General features: G+C 41.3%; 1 pseudogene; it reads right to left on the bottom strand.

Moving 5' to 3' along the window:
• Positions 1-2,381: 2,381 nt before the first annotated feature.
• LOC113609288 (40S ribosomal protein SA pseudogene) lies at positions 2,382-3,388 on the bottom strand (annotated as a pseudogene).
• Between the last annotated feature and the right edge of the window lie 5,640 nt (positions 3,389-9,028).

Genomic DNA, 9,028 nt, shown 5'->3' with positions numbered 1-9,028 from the left:
GCCTGTGTGAAAGAATCCAAAGGCTAAATATGACACCATGGGATACCCAAGTAGTAGTGGAGTGGGGGGAGGGGTTGGATGTGAAGATGTGAGGAAAGAATTTGGATCCTGAACCAGCTTCAGCTCAGTTGCCAACTGATCAAATGTCCCTTTGGTTCCCTGAACTTATCCATGAAATTTGTATCTTGGAAAAACTGCATTTGAACTTGGCAGGACACAAGTTTTATGTTTATCAGAGTCGAGTTTTAAGTGTTTTGTGTTCTCTTTCCCCAAGTGCTCCATGTGTTCTGAATAATCCTACCTTCTCCCCAATCCACAGTAGCGAAGAAATGCTGCTCAGGGTATGGAAAGATCAAAAAATATTAGCTTCAGAATTTGTCTAAGTTTTTTTCCATTGGCCAGGGACAATGCCAGAATCCCCATCCATTCTGGCCATGGACAAGCCAGTAACATCCACATTAATCTAGACTATGTTGACTTCACTCTGTTCTGACAACATGTAATATTATGTGTCTTGTTTAATCACACAACAGAAGGACACTTCTCACTGAGTCATTCACTCAACATATTCCAACTGCGGAACATTTGGTCATGCTTTTAATATTTATGGGTGCCATGAATGTACATGACAGGGAAATCACACTTGGAGGAAAAAAAAAAAGGTTGTGCTCTCAGGAGACTAGTGTGGAGGAATGTACTCTTTCAAGCAAGCAGAAAAGTTTGAGACCAACTCAGAAGAGTGAGCAGGCATATTCAAAATTCACCTTAGTGCAAGGTGTCATTGAGATTCATTTAATCATGCGAAAAATATTTATTAACTATCTACCTTTGTGGGCACTGTGCTAGGTGTTGGGGCATAAACTCTATGCCCTTACAGAGCTTAAGAAAAATATTGAACAAGTGACTATGAGTGTGAAGAGGGTCATAAAATAGATTATATAGAGACAGCATATGCGATATACAGAAGTATAAAACAAGAAGAGCTAACCTTCATCATAGGGTTGACACCTTCTTGGAAGTGATATTTAAAAAATTCTAAGTGTTTATTGCCATGAATTTTCTCAAAGTGAACAGATGGGTGTAACTACCCAGATGAAGAAGTAAAGCATCACCAGAACTCAAGAATCCCCCGTAATGTCCTCTCCCAGCCCCGACCTCCAATACCCAAAGGGAACTGGGATCCTATCACCAAATATTATTTTTCCTAATTTTTAGAGTTTTTATAAATGAATTTCTACAACATGTACTCTTTTGTGGTAGCTTCTTCCACTCAATGACAATCTTTCATAGCTGTTGCATGTGGCTGTAGTTCCCTGATTATCACTGTCATATGGTATTACATTGTATAAATACATAAGAATTTATCCATTCTACTTTTTTTTTTTAATTTTTAATTTTTTTGGCCATGCCATGCAGCATGTGGGATCTTAGTTGCCCAACCAGGGATTGAACCCGTGCCCCTTGCATTGGAAACGCAGAGTCAACCACTGGACTGCCAGGGAAGTCCCTATCCATTCTACTTTTGATGGACATTTGGATCTTTCCCAGTTTTTGGTCATCATCGCTGCTGAGAACATTCTTTTATGTTTGGTGTGCATCTAGTTGCATTTCTTTTTTCTTTTCTTTTCTTTTTTATTGAAGTACAGTTGTTTATAATGTTGTGTTAATTACTACTGTACAGAAAAGTGGTTCAGTTATACATATATATACATTCTTTTCTTAAAATACTCTTTTCCATTATGGTTTATCATAGGATATTGAATATAGTTCCCTGTGCTATACAGTAGGACCTTGTTGTTTATCCGTTCTATATATAAAAGCTTAATCTGCCAACCCCAACCTCCCACTTCATCCCTATCCCAACCCCCTCCCCCTTGGCAACCACCAGTCTGTTCTCTATGTCCGTGAGTCTGTTTCTGTTTTGTAGATAGGTTCACTTGTGTCATATTTTAGATTCCACTTATAAATGATATCATATGGTATTTATCTTTCTCTTTCTGACTTACTTCACTTTGTATGATAATCTCTAGTTGCATCCATGTTGCTGTGAATGGCATTATTTCGTTCATTTTTATGGCTGAGTAGTATTCCATTGTATATAAGTACCACATCTTCTTTGTCCATTCATCTGTTGACAGACATTTAGGTTGTTTCCATGTCTTGTCTATTGTGAATAGTGCTGCTATGAAATAGCGGTGCATGTATCTTTTTGAATTATAGTTTTGTCTGGATATTTGCCTAGGAGTGGGATTGCTTGATCATATTGGTAATTCTATTTTTAGTTTTCTGAGGAACCTCCATACTGTTTTCCACAGTGGCTGCACCAACTTACATTCCTACCAACAGTGTAGGAGGGTTCTCTTTTCTCTGCATCCTCTCCAGCATTTGTTATTTGTAGACTTTTTTTTTTTAAACTGTTTGTTTTCCATCAACCTATTTCCATTTTAAGAGTGTGGAAGAACAGCTTAAGATGATTCACTGGTTGTTCCTACCCATTCAGTGGCCTGAGCAGTGGGAGCTGCAGACCAGTCTTCAGTGTCAGGCTGATCACTCCAGTCTTCAGTGGGGAACGGCTGAATAGGCACAGAGGGCACCTGCACACATTCGGACCAGTCTGCCACCTCAGGTTGAGAAGCAGTGAACTCAGGATCTGGAACAGACCATTCACTCTGAAATTCCTCCTTGGTCACAGCTTTCTTGGCTGTCACCTGCTCTTCCTTTTCAATCTCTTCAGGATCTCTGTAGAAGCAGAGATCAGCCATGACCTCCCATGGTTGTTCACGGGAGATGGTGCCACGCATGTGCAGAACATCCTCGGCGAGCATTCACCACATCAGACCCACTGACTGGGCTCCCTTCTTGTTGCATGGGATGGCAATGTCCACATAATACAGAGGAGAGTCTGCGTTACACAAAGCAATAGTAGGCAGGTTAACGTAAGAGGCCTCTGTGAGAGGCTGGTGGTCAGCTCTGGGATCAGTAACCACCGGAAGTCTTGGCTCCTGGAAGGCTGCCTGGATCTGGTCAGTGAAGGTTCCAGGAGTGAAGTGGCTCACAATAGGAGTGGCTCCGGTGGCAGCAGTAAACTTCAGCACAGCTCGCTGGCCAGTATTCCTGGAGGATATGACACTGACATCAGCTGGGTTTTCAATGGCAGTAATGGGACGAGCTACCAACAGAAGCTTCTCCCAGGTTCTCTTCCTTTTGTACATGTACTATTCCATTTGGAAGTCAAGGTTGCTGCCACCTAAGTGGGTTCCTGCTGCAAAGAATTTGAAGACATCCTCCTCCTTCATTTGCAGGACATCAAGGGCTCCAGACATTGTGGAAGTTTCCCTTTAAGTTACGATGGGAGGACTAGAGCTTCAAGATGGCAGAAGAGTAAGATGTGGAGATCACCTTCCACCCCACAAATACATAAGAAATACATGTATATGTGGAAAAACCCCTACAGAACACCTACTGAAAGCTGGCAGAAGACCTCAGATCTCCCAAAAGGCAAGAAACTCCCCACGTACCTGGGTAGGGCAAAAGAAAAAAAAAAAACAGAGACAAAAGAATGGGGACGGGTCCTGCACCAGTGGGAGGGAGCTGTGAAGGAGGAAAAGTTTCCACACAATAGGAAGCCCCTTCGCAGGCGGCGGAGACTATGGGTGGCGAAGGCGGGAAGCTTCAGAGCCACGGAGGGGAGAGCAGCAACAGGGGTGCAGAGGGCAAAGCAGAGAGAGTCCTGCAGGGAGGATCGGTGCCTGCAAGCTCTCACCAGCCCAAGAGGCTTGTCTGCTCACCCGCCGCGACGGGTGGGAGCTGGGAGCTGAGGCTCCAGCTTTGGAGGTTAGATCCCAGGGAGAGGACTGGGGTTGGCTGCATGAACACAGCCTGAAGGGGGCTAGTGCACCACAGCTAACTGCGAGTGTGTCCAGGAAAAGGTCTGGAGCTGCCAAAGAGGCGAGAGACTTTTTCTTCCCTCTTTGTTTCCTGGTGCGCGAGGAGAGGGGATTAAGAGCGCTGCTTAAAGGAGCTCCAGAGACGGGCGCGAGCCGCGGCTAAAAGCGCGGACCCCAGAGACGGGCATGAGACGCTAAGGCTGCTGCTGCTGCCACCACGAAGCCTCTGTGCAAGCACAGGTCATTATCCACACCTCCCCTCCCAGGACCTGTGCAGCCGCCACTGACAGGGTCCCGGGATCCAGGGACAACTTCCCCAGGAGAACGCATGGCGCGCCTCAGGCTGGTGCAACGTCATGCTGGCCTCTGCCGCTGCAGGCTCGCCTCGCATTCTGTACCTCTCCCTCCCCCGGGTCTGAGTGAGCCAGAGCCCCCGAATCAGCTGCTCCTTTAACCCCATCCTGTCTGAGCAGTAACAAGTGCCCTCAGGTGACCTACACGCAGAGGCGGGGCCAAATCCAAAGCTGAGCCCCTGTGAGCTGTGTGAACAAAGAAGAGAAAGGGAAATCTCTCCCAGCAGCCTCAGAAGCAGCGGATTAAAGCTCCACAATCAACTTGACGTACCCAGCATCTGTGGAATACACGAATAGACAACGAATCATCCCAAACTGAGGCAGTGGACTTTGGGAACAACGATATATATATATAATTTTTTTTTTTTTTCGTTTTCTGTTTTTCCCTGTGGATGACAGGGTGTTGGTGCTCCAGCCGGGCGTCAGGCCTGTGCCTCTGAGGTGGGAGAGCCGAGTTCAAAACACTGGTCCACCAAAGACCTCCCAGCTCCACGTAATATCAAATGGCGAAAATCTCCCAAAGATCTCCATCTCAATGCCAAGACCCAGCTCCACTCATTGACCAGCAAGCTACAGTGCAGGACACCCCAAGCCAAATAAATAGCAAGACAGGAACACAACCCCACCCCTTAGCAGAGAGGCTGCCTAAAATCGTAAGTTCAGAGACATCCCAAAACACACCACTGGAAGTGGTCCTGCCCACCAGAAAGACAAGATCCAGCCTCATCCACCAGAACACAGGCACCAGTTCCTTCTACCAGGAAGCCTACACAACCCACTGAACCAACATTAGTCATTGGGGGCAGACAACAAAAACAACAGGAATTACGAACCTGCAGCCGGTGAAAAGGTGACCCCAAACACAGTAAGTTAAGCAAAATGAGAAGACAGAGAAATACACAACAGATGAAGGAGCAAGGTAAAAACCCACCAAACCAAACAAATGAAGAGGAAATAGGCAGTCTATCTGAAAAAGAATTCAGAATAATGACAGTAAAGATGATCCAAAATCTGGGAAATAGAATGGAGAAAATACAAGAAACATTTAACAAGGACCCAAAAGAACTAAAGAGCAAACAAAGATGAACAACACAATAAATGAAATTTAAAATATTCTAGAAGGAATTAATAACAGAATAACTGAGGAAGAAGAATGGATAAGTGACCTTGATGATAAAATAGTGGAAATAACTACTGCAGAGCAGAATAAAGAAAAAAGAATGAAAAGAATTGAGGACAGTCTCAGAGACCTCTGGGACAACATTAAATGCACCAACATTTGAATTATAGGGGTCCCAGAAGAAGAAGAGAAAAAGAAAGGGACTGAGACAGTATTTGAAGAGATTATAGTTGAAAACTTCCCTAACATGGGAAAGGAAATAGTTAATCAAGTCCGGAAGCACAGAGAGTCCCATACAGGATAAATCCAAGGAGAAATATGCCAAAACACATATTAACCAAACTATCAAAAATTAAATACAAAGAAAAAATATTAAAAGCAACAAGGGAAAAACAACAAATAGCATACAAGGGAATCCTGCAAGACAGAAGGGAGTGGCAGGACACTTTAAAGTGATGAAAGGGAAAAAGCTACAACCAAGATTACTCTACCCAGCAAGGATCTCATTCAGATTTGACAGAGAAATTAAAACCTTTAGAGACAAGCAAAAGCTAGGAGAATTCAGCACCACCAAACCAGCTTTACAACATGTGCTAAAGGAACTTCTCTAGGCAGGAAACACAAGAGAAGGAAAAGACCTACATTAATAAACTGAAAAGAATTAAGAAAACGGTAATAGAAACATACATATTGATAATTACCTTGAATGTAAATAGATTAAATGTTTCAACCAAAAGACATAGACTGGCTGAATGGATACAAAAACAATACCCGTATATATGCTGTCTACAAGAGACCCACTTCAGACCTAGGGACACATACAGGCTGAAAGTGAGGGGATGGAAAAAGATATTCCATGCAAATGGAAATCAAAAGAAAGCTGGAGTAGCAATTCTCATATCAGACAATATGACTTTAAAACAAAGACTATTACAAGAGCCAATGAAGGACACTACATAATGATCAAGGGATCAATCCAAGAAGAAGATATAACAATTGTAAATATTTATGCACCCAACATAGGAGCACCTCAGTACATAAGGCAAATACTAACAGCCATAAAAGGGGAAATCGACAGTAACACATTCATAGTAGGGGACTTTAACACCCCACTTTCACCAATGGAAAGATCATCCAAAATGAAAATAAATAAGGAAACACAAGCTTTAAATGATACAGTAAACAAGATGGACTTAATTGATATTTATAGGACATTCCATCCAAAACAACAGAATACACATTTTTCTCAAGTGCTCATGGAACATTCTCCAGGATAGATCATACCTTGGGTCACAAATCAAGCCTAGGTAAATTTAAGAAAATTGAAATTGTATCCAGTATCTTTTCCGACCACAATGCTATGAGACTAGGTATCAATTACAGGAAAAAACCTGTAAAAAATACAAACACATGGAGGCTAAACAATACACTACTTAATAACCAAGAGATCACTGAAGAAATCAAAGAGGAAATCAAAAAATACCTATAAAGAAATGACAATGAAAACACAACGACCCCAAAGCTATGGGATGCAGCAAAAGCAGTTCTAAGAGGGAAGTTTATAGCAATACAATCCTACCTTAAGAAACAAGAAACATCTCAAATAAACAACCTAACCTTACACCTAAAGCAATTAGAGAAAGAAGAACCAAAAAACCTCAAAGTTAGCAGAAGGAAAGAAATCATAAAGATCAGATCAGAAATAAATGAAAAAGAAATGAAGGAAACAATAGCAAAGATCAATAATACTAAAAGCTGTTTTTTTGGGGAAGATAAACAAACTTGATAAACCATTAGCCAGACTTGTCAAGAAAAAAGAGGGAGAGGACTCAAATCAATAAGATTAGAAATGAAAAAGGAGAAGTTACAACAGACACCGCAGAAATACAAAGCATCCTAAGAGACTACTACAAGCAACTCTATGCCTATAAAATGGACCACCTGGAAGAAATGGAAAAATTCTTAGAAAAGCAAAATCTTCTGAGACTGAACCAGGAAGAAATAGAAAATATAAACAGACCAGTGACAAGCACCGAAATTGAAACTGTGATTAAAAATCTTCCAACAAACAAAAACCCAGGACCAGATGGCTTCACAGATGAATTCTATCAAACATTTAGCGAAGAGATAACACCTATCCTTCTCAAACTCTTCCAAAATATGGCAGAGGGAGGAACACTCCCAAACTCATTCTACGAGGCCACTATCACCCTGATACCAAAACCAGACAAAGATGTTACAAAGGAAGAAAACTACAGGTCAATATCACTGGTGAATATAGATGCAAAAATCCTCAACAAAATACTTGCAAACAGAATCCAACAGCACATCAAAAGGATCATACACCATGATCAAGTGGCGTTTATCCCAGGAATGCAAGGATTCTTCAATATACACAAATGAATCAACGTGATACACCATACTAACAAACTGAAGAATAAAAACCATATGATCAGCTCAATAGATGCAGTAAAAGCTTTCAACAAAATTCAACATTGATTTATGCTAATAAGCCTCCAGAAAGTAGGCATAGATGGAACTTACCTCAACATAATAAAGGCCATATATGACAAACGCACAGCCAACATCGTCCACAATGGTGAAAAAGTGAAATCATTTCCGCTAAGATCAGGAAAAGACGAGGTTGCCCACTCTCACCACTATTACTTAACATTGCTTTGGAAGTTTTAGCCACAGCAATCAGAGAAGAAAAAGAAATAAAAGGAATCCAAATTGGAAAAGAAGAAGTGAAGCTGTCACTGTTTTCAGATGACATAATACTGTACATAGAGAATCCTACAAGATGCTACCAGAAAACTACTAGAGCTCATCAATGAATTTGGTAAAGTAGCAGGATACAAAATTAATGCACAGAAGTCTCTTGCATACACTAATGATGAAAAATCTGAAAGTGAAATTAAGGCAACACTCCCATTTACCATTGCAATAAAAAGAGTAAAATATCTAGGAAGAAACCTACCTAAGGAGACAAAAGAACTGTATGCAGAAAACCATAAGACACTGATGAAAGAAATTAAACATGATACAAACAGATGGAGAGATATACCATGTTCTAGGATTGGAAGAAAAAACATTGTGAAAATGACTCTACTACCCAAAGCAATCTACAGATTCAATGCAACCCCTATCCAACTACCAATGGCATTTTTCACAGAACTAGAACAAAAAATTTCAAAATATATATGGAAACACAAAAGACCCTGAATAGCCAAAGCAATCTTGAGAAAGAAAAACGGAGCTGGAGGAATCAGGCTCCCTGATTTCAGCCTATACTACAAAGCTACACTAATCAAGACAGTATGGTATTGGCACAAAAACAGAAATATAGATCAATGGAACAGGATAGAAAACCCAGAGATAAACCCACGCACATATGAACACCTTACCTTTGGTAAAGGAGGCAGGAATGTACAGTGGAGAAAGGACAGCCTCTTCAATAAGGGGTGCTGGGAAAACTGGACAGCTATATGTAAAAGAATGAAATTAGAACACTCCCTAACACCAAACAAAAAAATAAACTCAAAATGAATTAAAGACCTAAATGTTAGGCCAGACACTATCAAACTCTTAGAGGAAAACATAGGTAGAACACTCTATGACATAAATCACAGCAAGATCCTTTTTGACCCACCTCCTAGAAAAATGGA

The sequence above is a fragment of the Aethalodelphis obliquidens genome, unplaced genomic scaffold, assembly GCF_003676395.1.
Source record: "Aethalodelphis obliquidens isolate GAN/ISIS:26980383/991018 unplaced genomic scaffold, ASM367639v1 scaffold55, whole genome shotgun sequence".
Taxonomy (NCBI): domain Eukaryota; kingdom Metazoa; phylum Chordata; class Mammalia; order Artiodactyla; family Delphinidae; genus Aethalodelphis; species Aethalodelphis obliquidens.
This window is presented reverse-complemented; position numbering and strand designations above follow the sequence as displayed.